Raw genomic sequence first — 18,559 nt, 5'->3', positions numbered from 1 at the left:
CTTTTCTGCCAAAATATCACTATAAAACAAATCACCTTCTAAGAAAGCAGATATATTTATTTTTCTTATCATAATTAAAACCGTAGATTACCAAGTGCCTTCTGTGTGCCCATGTGTCGGATACTTGGAATGTTAAATTTACTGGTTAATTTATTTAATTATTAACTCCTCAGGAGAAAGGTATTATTGTTTTCATTTTATAGTAGCTGAAAACTGAAACCTCCAAAATTGTTTCTTATCCAACCATAAGTAGCAGAACCACACACCTCTTAAAAATTACTTAATAAATATTTGTTGAATCCTCTCTGTGCTCGAGCAAACTCAAGGAGATGGTGAAGGACAGGGAAGCCTGTCCAGGGAAGCTGCAGTTCATGGGGTCACAAAGAGTCGGACACAACTTGATGAGTGAACAGTAACAACAAGAACAACAGCTCTGTGCTAGCCATCATGTGCTGGGTGCTGGGAATGTACCAGTGAACAAGATACTGTGGTCCCATCATTCAGAGAAGATTGCATTCTAGTCAGAGGACATGGAGCAAAGAACTATAAGTTTGATAAATCTTACAAAACGAGAAACACAGGATGTGAGGGAGAAGTTAATCTGGTTTGCAACATCTGTCGTATGTACTAAACATTTAAACTGAGATATCAGTAGGAGTTAACTGGGGGGAAGAGAGTAGGCGTGAAAGAGTATTCCTGGTAGTGGCAATGGTGCATGCTAATGCACAGAGATGATATTTTGCCACAATAATTTGGCATAGATCTCTTCAAGAAAGTTGGAAACATCAAGGGAACATTTCATGCAAAGATGGGCACAATAAAGGACAGAAATGGTAAAGACCTAACAGAAGCAGAAGAGATTAAGAAAAGGTGGCAAAAATACACAGAAGACCTATATAAAAAAGGTCTTAATGACCTGGATAACCACGAAGTGTGGTTACCACCAAGAGCCAGACATCCTGGAGTGTGAAGTCAAGTGGGCCTTAGGAAGCATCTCTATGAACAAAGCTAGTGGAGGTGATGGAATTCCAGCTGAGCTATTTCAAATCCTAAAAGATGAAGACATTAAAGTGCTGCATTCAATATGCCAGCAAATTTGGAAAACTCACCAGTGGCCACAGGACTGGAAAAGGTCAGTTTTCACTCCAATCCCAAAGCAAAGCTAGTGGAGGTGATGGAATTCCAGCTGAGCTATTTCAAATCCTAAAAGATGAAGACATTAAAGTGCTGCATTCAATATGCCAGCAAATTTGGAAAACTCACCAGTGGCCACAGGACTGGAAAAGGTCAGTTTTCACTCCAATCCCAAAGAAGAACAACCAAAAAATATCCAAACTACCACACTATTGCTCTCATTAAATGGCAACCCACTCCAGTACTCTTGCCTGGAGAATCCCAGGGATGGAGAAGCCTGGCGGGCTGCCGTCTATGGGGTCACACAGAGTCGGACACAACTGACGCGACTTAGCAGCATGCTAATAAGGTTAAAATCCTTCCAGCTAGGCTTCAGCAGTATGTGAACCGAGAACTTCCAGATGTTCAAACTGGATTTAGAAAAGGCAGAGGAACCAGAGATCAAGTTGCCAACTTCTATTGGATCATAGAAAAAGCAAGGGAATTCCAGAAAAACATCTACTTCTGCTTCATTGACTATGCTAAAACCTTTGATTGTGTGGATCACAACAAACTGAGGAAAACTCTTAAAGAGATGGGAATACCAAACCACCTTACCTGTCTCCTGAGAAACCTGTGTGTGAGTCAAAAAGCAACAGTTAAAACCCAGCATGGAACAATGGACTGGTTCCAAATTGGGAAAGGAGTATGTCAAGGTTGTATATCATCACCCTGATTATTTAACTTATATGCAGAGTATATCATGTGAAATGCCAGGCTGGATGAATCACAAGCTGGAATCAAGATTGCCAGGAGAAATAGCAATAACCTCAGATATGCAGATGATACCACCCTAATGGCAGAAAGTTAAGAGGAACTAAAAAGCCTCTTGATGAGGGTGAAAGAGGAGAGTTGAAAAGCTGGCTTAAAACTCAGCATTCAAAAAATGAAGATCAAGGCATCCAATCCCATGACTTCATGGCAAATAGAAAGGGAAAAAGTGGAAGCAGTGACAGATTTTATTTTGGGGGGCTCCAGAATCACTGCGGATGGTGGCTGCAGTCATGAAATTCAGAAACACTTCTTCCTTGGAAGGAAAGCCATGACAAACCATAGACAGTGTATTCAAAAGCAGAGACATCACCTGGCTGACAAAGGTCCATATAGTCAAAGCTATGATTTTTCCAGTAGTCATGTACAGTTGTGAGAGTTGGACCATAAAGATGGCTGAGAGCTGAAGAATTGATACTTTCAAACTGTGGTGCTGGAGAAGACTCTTGAGAGTTCCTTGAACTGCAAGGATATCAAATTAGTCAATCCTAAAGGAAATCAAATATTCATTGAAGGACTGATGCTGAAGCTGAAGCTCCAATACTTTGACCACCTGATGCGAAGAGCCGACTCCTTGGAAAAGACCCGGATGCTGAGAAACATTGAACAAAAAAGGGAAAGGCGGTGTCAAAGGATGAGATAGTTAGATAGCATCACTGGCTCAATGGACATAAATTCGAGCAAACTCCAGGAGATAGTGAAGGAGAGAGGAGCCTGGCACGCTGCAGTTCATGGGGTTGCAAAGAATTAGACACGACTTAGTGACTGACAACAATTGCAATCTGGCATAACCAACATCATCACTCTGGCTTAAAACTGTAGGCAGTTTTACTATTTCTTATTTTTCTTATTTCTTATTATTTTATTATTTCTTTCATGTGGATCTGCCGATCAGCCACAGCCCAGATGCAATCACACAAGCCCATTTAAGACATCGTGTCATGTTCAGGAGAACATTTCATTGGCTAAAGCAAGATGTATGGCCACGCCCCAAATCCGTGAAATGTGGAAAATATTTTGCCCACATAATACTTCAAACTCACATAATAGAAGATATAGATCAAGAATTTAATACAGTAAAAAAAAATTATGAACAGTGATTTGAATAATTTTCCAAGGAGTCTGTTGCTAGTGTGGTTAAAGCATAATGACATGGGGAGAGATACTGCTGGCTGCTCTTATAACTTGTTTACCCTGCTGCTGCTGCTAAGTTGCTTCAGTCGTGTCCGACCCTGTGCGACCCCATAGATGGCAGCCCACCAGGCTCCCCCGTCCCTGGGATTCTCCTGGCAAGAACACTGGAATGGGTTGCCATTTCCTTCTCCAATGCATGAAAGTGAAAAGTGAAAAGTGAAAGTGAAGTCGCTCAGTCGTGTCCGACTCTTAGCGACCCCATGGACTGCAGCCCACCAGGCTCCTCCGTCCACGGGATTTTCCAGGCAAGAGTACTGGACTGGGGTGCCATTGCCTTCTCCATGTTTACCCTGGGAACTTCTTATTCTAGAGATTATATATGTCTGTGTACATGTAAGCCCACTCTAAAAGATAATGGCTTACCAACTTCTACAGGAACTTTATTTTCAAAGAGTTGACCTATGCTGAAGTAACATGGTTATCCCACAGGACAAATATAACATTGATTGAATTAAATGTTCCTCTGTAACACACAATGTTGGGTCTCTGTGTAACCACAGCACATTCAGAAGCTATGCCTCAAAGGTGTTGAAACCAGTGTTTGAGTCCCTGAGCAAACAGCATTAAATGTGGTTGCTGCTCACTCTCCTGGAATGGAGGTCAGCTATTTTATACACAGTGAATAAGACGAACTAGTTATAAAACGTGAGGAAACATCTAATTTGACCACCTATCTCAGAAACACTATCTTTTATTTGGTCACATCATTTTAATAATGTTACAAGAATAGTTCGGTTTATTTTTACCCGTCACTGTACAGATGCATTCATCTGCTTTACAAGTGCTAATGCCTGAATGAACAGGTGTGGAGACACGAGTTGGCCAAATATAAACTTGTCCAGTTCATGTGTTTAACAAATGTGGGCTTTTTAAAAAAAGAAGATTCATTCAACACAGCCAGCCACTGCATTATTAGCTGTAATGGTGTATTCTGCCGTAGAAAATGGTATTAGTTTCAGTTGAGGCTAATTGCTTTTTTTTCCCTTTTGCTGATGAGAAGAGATTAAATGAAATCACTTGAATAATCCTGTTCAAGAGCCAAATTTTCCCCCTCATTTGTAAAAGCTCAGTTTTATAATCTTGAGGATTTAAAATAGAGTCTTCTAGTCTTTCTGACAATACTTACTTCCCACAAAAACAAGACTTCTGTTAGTTAGCCTCCAGTAAATTTCATTATCAATCGTGTTATTTCAAGAGAAATCAATGGTTTTAATAAATATAATAGATTTGGAGTAATTCTTTCCTCCTCATTTCTTTTAAGGTTATGAAAGCCTTCTGCTCGGCTACATTATGTATCTTATTACTCGGTTTGCAAAGCTGCATTTAAGAGAGAATGCGGTTTTCTGGTTTCCTGTTCTGATATACTTTGATTGTTCTTATCTGAGCACCTTTTCATTTTTATGGTGCTTTCTTCCTCTTTATACCCTGTTTTGTTGTTGTTTAGTCACTAAGTCATGTCTGACTCTTCTGCAACCACATGAACTGTGGCCTGCCAGCCTCCTCTGTCCCTGGGATTTCCCAGGCAAGAATACTGCAGTGGGTTGCCACTTCCTTCTCCAGGGGATCTTCCTGATTCAGGAATTGAACCCACGTCTCCTGCACTGGCAGGTGGATTCTTTACTACTGAGCCACCAGGGAAGCCCCATCCAAAACTTATAAGAGATTAATATCTAGAAGATAATCAAGAAGTCTTTACAATTTTTAAAATGAGATTGCTGTACGCCTGAAACCAACACAACATTGTAAATCAACTATACTCCAAAAACCTTTAAAATAGAATAAAATGGAGATAATAACAATAGAAAGTGAAGTGCTCAATGAAGACCCTGGCATACAGTTAATGATTTCCATTTGCTATTATTAGCTTATCTGTTCTTATCCTCTCTGACAAAACATACTCTGTGATGAGCCTGAATTTCCAGTTTCTGTGTGGTTTTATATTGCTAGTTTGTACAGTTACAGAGAAATGTGCAAATATCTAGCTAGTCTCACTATCCACAACCGTGTTTGGTAAATATCCCTGGATAAGCCATTGGTTAAAATGAAAGCGGGGAGAATATTGTTCACAGCTCCCATGACACAGAGGGGAGCAAAATGCTATGTGCACCACTGCAGCTGTGGAACCAGCTGCCAAGGGCACCTGCCAGGTGATGTTGCAAGAAGAGTATGCTTCATAGCGTAAGGTGTGGATCTTGTGACTGTCATGTTCCATCCTGCCTGAGACTGGGACCCAGGAGTGCTGTACCCAGAGGATGGAGAGTCTGGGAGGAGCAGTTCTCCACTCCTTGGCTCTTCGTCCAGATGACTTGTATGACTGTGGCTGACGGAAGGACCATTTGGGCCAGCCCCGTCCTGCCGGGTTTCCTGGTGACTCCTTTACCCAAGGGGCAGACTGGCCACAGAGAGATGGCTTTGCTCACAGCCAACCAAACTTGCTCTCTGAAAGGAGAGCTTTGTCTTTTTCTGCTTCATGACCTCAGCCTTGGGGAAGGTTTTGGCTCTCCAAGTGTGGCCCAAAAGCACGGATGATGAGACACAGGGCAGAAGGCAGTGAGCTGTACCTGGGTTCAGTGACCTGAGCTGGGTCTACTCCTTGGGCTTGGGGAGAGATAAAGTTGTCCTTCTGATAGGGGAGGAAGGGAAACCAATGATAAACTCCAGGCTGGGCACTTTTCCACACAGTGTCTCCTTCAATTCCCTACAAACCTGTAGGATGAGCTTTCTTATCCCCATTTTACAGATGTGAAAACTGCAGCTTAGAGAGGGAAAATTACCCAGCTTGTAAGCAGCCAAGTGGGATTTGAACTCTAGGTCTGTTTGACTCCAAGACCCATGGGTGATTGGTTTTCTTTTTTACTGCACTACTCTCTATATCTGTGAACTCAGACTGGAGTGGGTGGAACTGGGTGGATCAGTGGCTTGGTGGAGTCCAGGTAAGAATGCATGGCCAGCTCCATCTGTATCTGAACTTGGTGGGCAGTTCAGTTAGGTATAGAAAGCTAATTACATTTAATGCTGCATCTGAACATGTGTTCTTCTAGTGAGCTGGTTTTAGTTGTGGCTTTGATTTCCCAGTAGAAATTATATTCCTGTGAAATAATGGCATCCTCTAAGTGTTGTGCTTTGCTTGTCATTTAGAGAAGTCCACACACTTCCAGGAGACACACTATATCCCCAGGATGGATTCCTGGTCCAAGAAGGAAACCATGTAGGCCCTCCAAGATAGAAAGCACTTGCTCCCAGGTGGAATTTCATTTCTCTGTGCTTTGGGGATCTGATAGGTGCTTTGAAAAACTGGCTTCACTAGCCGTTAACAGAGATATCTCTTGTTCACACATCTGCAACTGAATTTTCTTTGTGCTCGAGAAATCACATGTTTTTTTGTACTGTGCTATTCAGAGGTCAGCAGGATTGCCAGAGCCACATGTTCTTGGCCATGTCTCTAAGACCCAAGTCAATGACTAATAACAATAATAATCATGATAGGGATCATTGCAAACCATTCACTCTGTATTTGCTATGTGCTGGGCCATGTAGCAAATTCACTTTATATTCACAACAACCCACTGAAGTACAGGTATACCTCAGAGGTATTTTGGATTTGGTTCCAAATAAAGTGAAAAAAGTAAAGGGAATATTGCAATGAGTCGCACGAGTTTTGGGATTTTCTAGTATGTTGAAAAATTATGCTTATACTATACTGCCATAGTATTATGTCTAAAAAAAAAGTACACACATCAATTAAGATCTACATTATTTAAAAAAATATGCTATTACTAAAATTGCTAACCTTCATGTGGGCCTTCAGCAAATCATACTAGTAACATCTAAGATCACAGATCACAGATCACCATAACAAATATAATAATAACAAGAAAGTTTGAAATATTATGAGAATTAGTAAAATGTGACACAGAATTATGAAATGAGCAAATGCTATTGGGGAAATGACAACAATAGACTTGTTCAACGAAGGGTTGCCACAAACCTTCAATGAGTGAAAAGTGCAATATCTGCAAAGCACAGTAATGTGAAGCCCAATAAAACTCGGTATGCCTGTGTGTATTATTTAGGATGGGCTTGACTGCAAGTAGCAGAAATCCAGCTTCAATGGCTTAACCAGATGAGAGATTTGTTTTTCTCATAGGCTAAGAAGTCTAGCAGTAAGTACTTCAGGGGGAGTATGCAGGCTCCATCAAGAACCCAGGGTCCTTCTCTGGGGGAGCCTCATATTTGCAGCTTGGCTGCTCTGCTTTGTGTATTACAACTGATTTTTAGACAGAAAGAAGGAAAAAGGATAAAGACTAAGTGGGAAAAACTAAAACAGTGGATGTGAGCTGAATATTTCCCCTCTAACAAGCTTTCTCAGAAACCCTAGCTGGCACTTTCAGTTGCCCCTCACTGTCCAGAACTGTGTTCCATGCCCACGCTTAACTGCAAGGGAGTCTGACAGCTGAAGAGTGTGTAAGTGAGTACCTTGGTTAGGAAGGAAGGAGTAATAGGTACTGGCTTGGTAACCAACAGGGCCTGGCTTAGGTAGTTAATATTTGTTCAGAATTTATAGACAAGAAAAGTGAAATTAGAGAAGTAATTCTGTTACTCCTAGTTAAGGAGTGACAGGGCCCAGACCTAAATCAAGGTCTGTCTGATTCTAAAGCCACATTCCTAAAAGCTCTGCTAGAATTTGTTCCTGGTGCTTGTGGGTATTTAGGATGGAGAACTTTAGGGGCCTCTCCTAGGGAACAAAAAAGAGGAGTGATTTGTCAGCTTCTTGAGAATTGTGTGAAGATCAACACTTGGAAGATATGAAAAGGCAGATTAAGGCACAAGGTGAGGAAGTGATTCTAACAGTAATTAACTGTTCTATGGGCTGGGTAGCAAACTCCCATTTGTATAGAGATGAAATTACCTATCAGAGAAGATCACTTAACTGATCGTGAGTTAGGATCTATTGTGAGTTCAAGATCCTGGGTCTAGGAAACAAAAGTGGTGATATAGAACAATTGTGATAGAGGAAGGCTTCTGGATCTAGTGTAAAAGGCTCCTGATTTGTTAGAACTAGAACAATTACACAATTTATGGTCCAACTTGAGGCATTTTTTAGAGTAAAAAGGGAATTATTGCTAATTACGCTGGGACTTCTCTTGTGGCTCAGATGGTAAAGAATCTGTCTACAATGAAGGAGACCTGGGTTTGATCCCTGGATCGGGACGATCCCCTGGAGAAGGGAATCGCTACCCACTCCAGTATTCTTGCCTGGAGAATTCCATGGACCGAGGAGCCTGGAGGGCTACAGTGCATAGGGTTGCAAAGAGTCAGACAGGACTGAGCCACCAACACTCCTGCTACTACTACCCTGGGACAAAAGGCATATACAAGGATCATCACAGACTTGTGGGTACCCTAAGAATAGACTTCTGATGAATAAAGTAATGGAGAGGCCTGGACTTGAGAGGGGGAAACAGCTAGGGGAATTGTCAGAAAGGATAGACACCCCCAAGCCATATCCCACTTCTGTAGGCTGGACCTTCCAACCTTCTTTGTCTGTGACACAGTTCAGTGGTTGGTGTTGAAATGTGATGGGCAGGGACAATATGTAACCTTAAAACATTCACTTGACATAGATCCTTATGCCTGAGTCCCTGTAACATGACTTTTTTAAAGAGATGCTGAGCATGGATCATGCTGTTTTCCTTCCTGAGTCATGAACCAGAACCATTCTGGGCTGGAAAGGAAATTGGATTTCATATATCCCCAAATCCTTCTCAGCCTTTAAAAACTGCCTTTCTGCTTAGCTCAGTGACCTTGGGCAAGTCACAACCTCTCTCTATGCTTTGGTTTTTCCTTTAGTGGAAGTAGAATGGAAATAATTGTTACCTAAGAGAAAAAAAAAAATGATTCAAGATTTTCCAATGAAAGATGCCATATGGAGCCAAGTGATATTATTATTTTTATGACAGTTATTAGCGGAGCTGCTTCTTGTCCCATCCCCTCTCATTAGGCCACTGAGCATGAATAAACACAGGTTCAGCCAGTGGCTGGTATTTGATGATGTTGGCACTGGAGATGAAAGGAAGGAATTTCTCTCTGGTTTGTGTTTCGCTGTTAACCTCCTCATGCCTGGATCTCAGTGTTTACATGTGTGGTAACTGGGCACCAGTGGGAGTCTCAGCCAGTGGTTTCGTAACAGAGGTGGCCTATTCAGGAAGCCTTTTAATAATGATGCTATTAAAATATTGTCTTCACTCCTTCCCTAATTCCTTTATTCAGTAGACATTGATTGTCTCTGTATGCCAGGTTCTCTTTCCCAAGCATGTGACAAGATGTATAATGGCACACATTAAGCTCTCTGATGTTTGTGGATTCAAGGAACATGTCAGAGGACAGCTGGTTTTCTGCTGAAATTTTACATCTCTCTTACCTATCTTTTGTTTTTTCTTTTTTAAAAGATACATTTATTGAGTCTCTTACCTATCTTGATCCCTGAGAAACATTTATAAATGCAAAAGTGCTTTTGCTACCTATTTCTGGAAAAGTCAAGACCAAATTTCTTTTCTTAAAAAAATTGAGGTATAGTTGATTTACCATATTATGTTGGTTTCAGGTGTACAACATAGTGATTCAAAATTTGTATAGCTTATACTCCATTTGTAACTGCTATAAAATATTGGCTATTTACCCCATGTGATATATCCTTGGGGCTTATCTACTTTATACATAGTCTTTTGTACTTCTGAATCCTTTATCCCTATCTTACCCCTCGCCTCTTCTTACAGGTATCAGTTATTTTAACACAGCATAAAAGAATCTTCAGGATTTGCTCCCTTTTCTATCTCATCTCTCATCAAGCCTCTTTTAGGACCACCAAGGTCCAGCAACTGGGCCTATCTGGCAGGCCCTTGAATATTTAATAAATATATTAGATTTTGTAGATCTTGTGGTCTCTGTTGCAACTAATCAGTGCTGCTCCTGTAACATGAAAGCAGCCATGGACAAAATATACCTTGATGGGCATGATTGTGTCCAAATAAAACTTTATTTACAAAAACAGGTGGTAGGTTGCATTTGGTCCATGGGCTCTGGTTTGCTGATCTCTGCTTTAGATTTTAGCTCATGCTAGGTTCTTTCACTTCCTACATTAAAAATCTCTTCTTCCCCCATTTATCTGTCCATTACCTATTGGTCACCTCAAGCCTGAGACCTTTCTCTACTACCCTGGGTAGAACTGACCACTCACACCTGCCACCTGCTTATCTGTGTTTTCTCCCCTTACTTGAATGTAAGCTTTATTCCTTCATTCATGCATCCTTTGATTCACTCATTCAACGTTATTTAATAAGTGCATGCTATGGGGCAGAGTTGATGACTTTTTAGTCTTTGTACAGCACGGAGGTGGAAGCCTAACCCTTCACATATGACTAATATGTGCTTGTTGAATAAAAGGAGTTAGAATATAGAGAAGTCCACTGCTAAGAGATATCTGTGTCGAGTATAAGTGCCTAAAAGTGGGGAATTACTTTGATTTTGAAATCTCTCCATTGTGCTGAAGGCTTTAAGGCTTTTGAAATGTTCCTCTCAAGGTTTCTGTAGCCTGGTCTGGCATAATTCAGTGGCTCCTACCTACTGTCCATCTTCATCCTCTTTCCTAAGTCCCTGGGGTCCTACTTCTGGGGACCCTATATGGCAGGATCAAGAGCAGCAGCACCAACTCCTAGAGTCCTTCATGGGCAGGACTCATGTGGGGTTGAAGTTTACCAACAGAATGTCAACATAGTGCAGCGTTCTTGCTTTCATTTTAAATAGAAGATCTGGTCTTTCCATTGCTTCCTGAGCGAGCCCTTACTGTTGTTGTTTAGTCACTAAGTCGTGTCCTATTCTTTTGTGACCCCATGGACTGTGGGCCTCTAGGCTCCTCTGACCATGGGATTTTCCAGGCAAGAATACTAGAGTGGGTTGCCATTTCCTTCTTCAGGGGATCTTCCCAACCCAGGTCTTGAACCCGTGTCTCCTGCACTGCAGGCAGATTCTTTACCACTGAGCCACTAGGGAAGCCTGCGCAAGCCCTTAGTCCAGGGCTATCTGGACTAAGAAGCTTAAACAGCTCACAGCATGAGAATACTGACATTGCTTCCTTGCAGAGTCTAAATCTAATTTTTTTTTTAATCTACAGTTTCTGGCTGTTTGAGAGTGATTCTGAGATAAATGAAAAAATGAAGCTCCTTGGTTACTCATATTATGGCAATTACTTTATGGATCCTTGGAGCCCCAAAATATTCAAAGCTGGACATAATCTGTTTTCTTAAATTTGCAACCCATTCTAGATGAAAGCAGAACATTTATTTAATTGGTTGTCACCAATGAAACCAAAATTACTTTATTCCATTCAACCCAGTCAGATGTAAATTTTCAGCGGTTACCAGAAGGTTATGAGTTTGTGGTCAGAGGCAGGGAAAAGAAAACGGTTACAGCTGGTGACAAAACAAACCCCAAACCTCCACATGTTGCTCATGTTACAATTGTAAATAGGAAAGGAGCCCGAACTGGAGACTGTAGGACAGAGTGTGTGTTGGGTAAATTCTAGAGAAACTAGAAAGACTGTTCTGGATCTCTTCACCAGTTTTTTTGTTTGTTTGTTTGTTTTTAATACAGGAAGCCAGTGAGGAAAGTGGCAGCTGAGCAGAGTACAAGATTGTCATTCATGAACTCACTCCCACAGGTAGTAGAAAATCAAATTAATCAAAGTTCATTGTGACAGAGCCCTTTTCACGGATGCATCCGTAATCTGCCTGGCCTGACATTTTAAGACTGGTTACTTTTGTGAGGGAACACTGGCAAGAAGAAATCATGTCCCTGGTGATTCGGAGGAGGGAGGGAGGGGGATGGGTGATAAATTGACCTTTGGTTACAAAAAGAAAAATAAAGCAGTGTTGCTAAATGACCAAGGCCACAAAGATAGTAAACACAGCAAGGGCACAGTGGAGAACGTGTGGTATTCGTGAGCTAACCCCATTGCAACACTCACGCAATGTGGTGGTAAGAAACTTCTGGCAAGTTCCTCCTTTAGCGAGTCCCTGTCAAGTATATTTTGAATGGATTCATAATCATGTCTGCGTGTGTGTGTACATTTCGGTGGGCAAGACATTGGCAAATGAATTTCATTAAAAAAACGAGATGCTTGACAGGTATTATGGTTTAAAATAAAACATAGTCTTCGCTTTTGTTTTTAGCATGAATAAATACTTTACTTTTGGCAATTCTCACCAAAACTTGAGTGTCACTGTTTGAGAATGTTTATCAGAATTAAAATTCACATATCCTTTGATTTTGAAATTTTAAGGAACTGATTCATGGTTCTATTCAGATGCGTGCAAAAATATGTTTGTGGGAGCAAAGGATTAAAGCTACCCACTTGTCCACCAGGAGTTGGGTAAACTCGGGGACATCTACACAGTGGAATATAATGCAGCTGTTGAAATAAAAAAGGTAAATCTAAGTGTATAGATTTGCAATAAACTCCACAATTTCTTAAGTTTCACTGAGGAACAGAGGAGTATGTGCAAGAAAGGGAGGGGCACATATGCTTGTATATACATAGAATATTTCTGGAAGGATGCCCAAGAAATATAATAGTGGATGCCCCTATGGAAAAGACTGTGAGACTGGGTTCCACAGGTTGATAGAAATTTACTTTCTTCTCCTTATGCTTTGCACTGCTTGAAATTTTTATTGGCCTGGCACACAAATCATTTTTAAAACAGAATTCCAAAGGAAATGTCATTCTTCCCAATTAATTGGGTTTTGCTGGTGTTGGTATTAGTGCCCAGTGAAATAGGCTGAACTATATGGTTTGATTCATAGACTGAATGCTTTAAAACCCTACAGGAGAAGGCATTTTTCAGTTAAGTGTATATTTTGGAAGAGTATTTCAGTAACTAATGAATAATAAAAAAACATTGATTTGGGGCTGCTATTTTTGTGCTGCCAATTTGGAATCCTAGAGAGGTGTGTAGAAGTTCATGGCATGGCAAATTTCCTGGCAAGTGGAAGGGTCGCCCTGACCTGCAAAATCATGAATTAATGACTTCTAACTTCTCATGCATTTTAATTTCATAGCTGTCATCATTGCCATTTCTTTCTTTGCCAGTGGATGACTGAAGAATGATTGAGAGGATAAACAGCCATTGATTTATTTACATTAAATAATACTCTGCTTGCTCCAGGAGCTGATAAGCTCAGTGGCCCTTGGAAACCAGTCACATGACAGCAACTTAGCAACCTCCCTCTGAAGTCCAGCTCACCAGCGATGGCAGGAGGGGAATGATAAGGACAGAAGAGTAGGGGCTAACACACAGTCTTTTCTGAGACTCGCTGCTGAATCAAGACACTGTGTTTTGGGACAGGGTGTATAGCAGGGTACCCTTCATTTAACCTTTAATAGCCTTTGTTATCTCGTGTAATGTTAGGCTTACTGTTAATTAATACTTTCTTTGTCTATGCTGTCTCGTTTCTCAAATAGTGCCAGCTCTTTCAGTGCTAAACTGGTGTCTTCATCTATTCATTAGTTCATTTATGGAACAAATATTTAATGCATTGCTGCCACACGTGGCTGCTTTGCTAAGCCCTAGGGGATGTAAGATGACTATTACTTGCTTTCAAGTCACTCACAATCTATTAGTCTCTTCAAAGTCTAATAGTCTCATTCAGATTTATATCTCCCAAGGTTATTGACACAGAAATGTTTAATAAATGTCAAAAAATTGAGAAATTTCTCATTCTGTGAACCCAGAACTGTGTCTTGATACTATAGGTGCACATTTTTACCGATGAGATTTGAGTAAATCTGTTTCTTAAGGTCGCTTCAATAATAGCATTTAGAAACACAATTCCTTCTTTAGATCAGACATTTCTAGACCTGGGAATGAACACTTTTAGGGCTGGCACTGAGGACGACAATTATTATAACCCAACAATAGCCAGGGCTGTAAACTCCTGAGGAAGTAGGCTCATTTTCACATGGACAAACAGCTCCACTAACAGAGAACACAGGAAGAGAGAAGGCTGTCCGGGAAGCTGACATTTCCTGAGTGCCCACTTAGGGCCTGGAGTCCCACATGCTTCACTTCATTCAGGGAACAGCTACCCAACAAACACAGTGATAAGGATGTGGAGAGAAAGAAAGGAGTGTTTTCAGTACTGGCCTGGTTGTTAGTGGGCCACAGATATATTTGTAGATATGCATGCATGTACTTCTAACTTAAAATTAAATATTTACCAAGCCCTTTTCCAGGTGCTTGGTGCCTAAAGAGGTATAAGCCATAGTCTGTGCCCTGTATATAGGCAAGTGATATAAAGAAACACAAAGCCAAATAGCCACATGGAAATTATATAGCATTTCTCAAGAGGGTTTTAGACTGGATCCACAGTGAACATTTAACCTAGAGTTTGCTAAAATGGAGTATGCACCTCATTGGTGGCATGCATGAAGATGTTATAAAAAGTATTTTAAAATTTCATTAAAAATTTATTTTAACATGCATTAGAAAAATCTATAATTATGATATCCAACCCTTGAGTATATGGATATTCCCTCTGTCAGGCTACATATGAAAGTGAATTGATTTGAAGATTATCTGAAGGAAAATATCAAGTAAATAAATAACCAGGATGGGATTTAGTGCATGCTGTGTGTGCTAAGTTGCTTCAGTCGTGTCTGACTCTGTGTGACTCTATGGCCGGTAGCCTGCCTGGCTCCTGTGTCCATGGGATTCTTCAGACAAGAACACTAGAGTGGGTTGCCATTCCCTTCTCCAGGGAATCTTCCTGAGCCAGGGATCAAACCCGTGTCTCTTATGTCTCCTGCATTGGCAGGCAGGGTCTTTACTACTAGCGCCACCTGGGAAGCTGTGGTTCAGGGATATGGTAATGATTCTACAAGTGTTACTTGAATAACCTGAGTTTAGAAAACGCAGATCAAGTCCAATTTCTGGACTGCAGGGAGGTTACATGAGTTCTCCAGGTCAGAAAGCCAGCGAAGAACACAGACCAGAATCTGGTCACCTGACCGGCCCTCTGACCCCACATCCTCATTCAATCACTACTTCCTATTTTGCATATGAGGAAACTACAACCCTGAATCACATATCCACTCTTGGTACAACTTACTTGAGAATCTGTAATGCAGAAAGAATAGAATTGGCTTCATGAAGAATCAGTTAACATAATTATAGTGTACTTACCTAAGCATGGCAGTATTATAAAAATATCATACTTATTAATTTTTGGTCATCCCCAAACCAGCCTGTGAGATATCCTTAGCTATTTCTACCATCCCTCTTTTCCATAGGAGGAAATTAAGGAGCAAAGATCCAAGATCTTCCCTAAGATTGTAAGTTAACAAAGCTGGGATTTGAACCCAGATGGTTCAGCTCTGGAATTTATTCTCTTAACCACCCCACACAGAGTTCACTGTACACAGGGGAAGGAAGCAAACTCTCCCTGCTGAAACCAGACAGAGTCTGCTCAGACAATATATGGATATTACGCCCTGTTTCAAACTCCCATTAGACCCGCGTTCATCTCATAAAAGGCTTTGTTTCTTCAAACCATCATTTTTTCATACGTGGAAACTCCTGGGAGGAACCAGTGATTACCAAAAGCAACCTTTGTACAAGAATAATTTGTTAGATCGCTATGATAAGTACTGTAAAGAAATGAAGGGGGAGATGGAGAGAGTCGGGAAGGTGAATGGAGAGAGGGACAGTCTGGGGACACTGCTGGTGGGGCTGAGAGTGACCCGGGAAATGGGGCTCCTGCAGGGCTCCTCCCTGCGCCACAGGGGGCCACCAGGTGCTGTGAAAGCCCTGCACCAGCCCTGCCTGGTGCCCAGTGCTTGGCACAGAGCAAATGCCCAGAAGCTCTGTGGGGTGAGTGGAAGCCTGGATGGAAATCAAAGGCAAACCAGGAGGCAGGCATGGGAACGGTGATTGGAGGTGAGAGGGCATAAAACCCACACTTGACCTACTTTATCACTGCTCCAGGTGGGCCCGAGGACGAGAGCACTGGGTGAATCTGAGTCAGATAAAGTGTGCTAACCACTTAACAGTGTCCCGATGCGTCCAGGACGCTTTGCTTTGGGGAAATCCATTTGTCAGAGCAGCCCCAGTTCAACCTTCAGGCCTAGGCTTCCTAAGATGAAAAGTCCTCATTCCCCCTCAGGACAGGGTGCTTCAGGGTGAGGCCAAGGCCACCTGGGGACCAGAGCCAGCCTGCTCTATGAGGCTGCCAGAGAGGGATCAGCCTCCAGCAGCCTCCTGCACACCAGTAGGTGCCGACAGCTAAGCTATTTGACGCACCTTTGGGGCACAGAACTGCTGAAACCAAGGCCAACCTCAGAGTCTGAAAATTCCTCAGCAGTCTGCAAGGAGAAGCCCAAGGGTGCGCTCACACATTACATAAGCTGGGGGTTCGCGGCGGCCCGCTGGTGTGCGGAGCCCTGGGCCTCTCAGAATTGCGCAACTGTTACGCAGGAGCACTTGTTAAGTGTTGCAGCATGACTCCACATCTTTATCAAAAATGTGAAACATCCACCCGGCACACACTTGGAAAACACCAAAGCTTTTCTCCACCAGGTGGTTGAGGCTCTTGATCCGGCTGACAGGAGAAGCAGCAGTCCAGGGGGGACATGACTTACTGTAGCTCTCGGCCCAGGAAGCTGAACACGCAGTACCTTGTACCCCGCTAGCCTTGGACAGCGCAGGCTTCTGATAAATGTACTTTTTTGTGTATTTGTTTTTCCTGGCAGTCTCATTTTGGGTTATAAATGGCTCATTATTTCCATCCCATAGATCCATTCTTGCCTCTGTTGTGTTCTTGCTTCCGAAATAACTGAAAGGTTGGTAAAATCATCACTGAGGAACCCTGCCCGTTCTGACCTTGAGCGGAGGCCGGATTGCTACATCGCTCATGCCCTCTACACTTGCTCCCTTGTGGGAGCGGTTGGCTGGAAAGCCGCCACCCTCCACCCCCACCCCTCCCCACCCCCACCCCCAACCCCACCCCCACGCAGGGGATATCATTCTATTTACACTAAAGCACTTGATACCCTCCGATGCCAGGAAGCAGCATGGACTTTCGCTCACTCCAGGCCTGCAGCCTTTTCAGAGGACTATTGGGCAATCGTCAGAGGTTATGAAGTTGGAAAGCATTCCCCCCAGATAGGTCATTTTCCCTGCAGGGCAGCCTGGAGGCAAATTTCATTAAGTATCAAGTAGCTGACCCAAAGCAGTATAAATAGCGAGAGCATATGACAAGCCCAGAACTGAATGTGGTTAAACCCTAGGCTGAATACGTATAATGTGTTTCCTGTCATCAGCATCCACGTGGAGATGTTTGCCCAGCAACCATTCAGGAAAGGTGTTGAACCATAGGGTGATATTAGGGTTCCACCTTAGAAAAGTAAGTTTATCCCTCTGTTTGAAAGCTTGCCAACCACACAGTTAGCTCAAGGAAGGGACCTGAAGATAGGAGGGATGTGCTTTCTTATAGGTAAAGATTGACCTTATAAAACATGCCAGGTTCATCCAGCCAACCAGAGAAAGGATGGAAACCTGATTTGTAGCGGGTAAGAACTGTAGGGAAGATGCCCCGGAGGAGGGCATGGCAACCCTTTCCAGTATTCTTACCTGGAGAATCCTATGGACAGAGGAACCTGGCGGACTGCAGTCCATGTGGTCACAGTCAATGACTGAGTAACTAAACACAGCAGAGCACTGTAGGCAGTCATGTCAGGCAAAAGGGACGCCAGAATGAAAGTTTTCAAGGGAAACAAGGGGAGAATTTTAATTCCCTGTTTTTCCCCACTGTTCCCTATCTTTATTTTAGGAAGCAACACAGTGTAAACCATGCTTTAATGAGACCTATTAGACCGCAGATGATTGAGCTATGAGAGGCCACTGAGCTTGCCAGGGCCAGTTTCCTAAACAGGCTGCTTTGTTCAGTTCTGCCCCCACTGGCTGGAGCTGTTGACATTCCAGAAGATAATCTTGTGGTCTTATAATGATGGAAGGAGGCTCTGGGAAGGCCCAGTGTAAGACTGATGGACAGTGGAATTTGTTGAACGCTTCTATTCAGAGACAACAAATTTCCAAGGCCTCCCTGGTCTTGCCTGCAATGGCAGCTTCCTGTTTCCCTTGTAAGGAAAGATTTCTGCTTCATCAGATTGAAACTCCAAAACTATTTTGAAGGGTGGCAGCACCATTAGCGTCTAACTCCTTTGAAGAGGACATTAGCCTCCTGAACATATCAATTTGTGTGTGTTTATTAAAAATCAGTTTCTTAGCTTTGTATCTAGAACCAAGGCAAAAAAGCCATAGGCGTTCAGAATCCAGAGTGACCACGAGGGGCTGATGTAGTCAAGAAATGC

The 18,559-nt window shown here is 42.3% G+C and overlaps 1 long non-coding RNA gene across 1 annotated transcript in view; it reads left to right on the top strand.

The window, feature by feature from the left end:
- Positions 1–17,155, top strand: part of LOC139182952 (uncharacterized) — a 232,703-nt gene extending 215,548 nt beyond the window's left edge. Inside the window, exon 3 of the long non-coding RNA XR_011566452.1 lies at positions 11,788–17,155. This is a non-coding gene — a long non-coding RNA (uncharacterized lncRNA). The remainder of the gene's footprint in view (positions 1–11,787) is intronic.
- Positions 17,156–18,559: the final 1,404 nt, after the last annotated feature.

The sequence above is a fragment of the Bos indicus genome, chromosome 5 (assembly GCF_029378745.1).
Source record: "Bos indicus isolate NIAB-ARS_2022 breed Sahiwal x Tharparkar chromosome 5, NIAB-ARS_B.indTharparkar_mat_pri_1.0, whole genome shotgun sequence".
Lineage (NCBI taxonomy): Eukaryota > Metazoa > Chordata > Mammalia > Artiodactyla > Bovidae > Bos > Bos indicus.
Note: the sequence above shows the minus strand (reverse complement) of the source record. Positions and strands in the feature narration are given on the sequence as shown.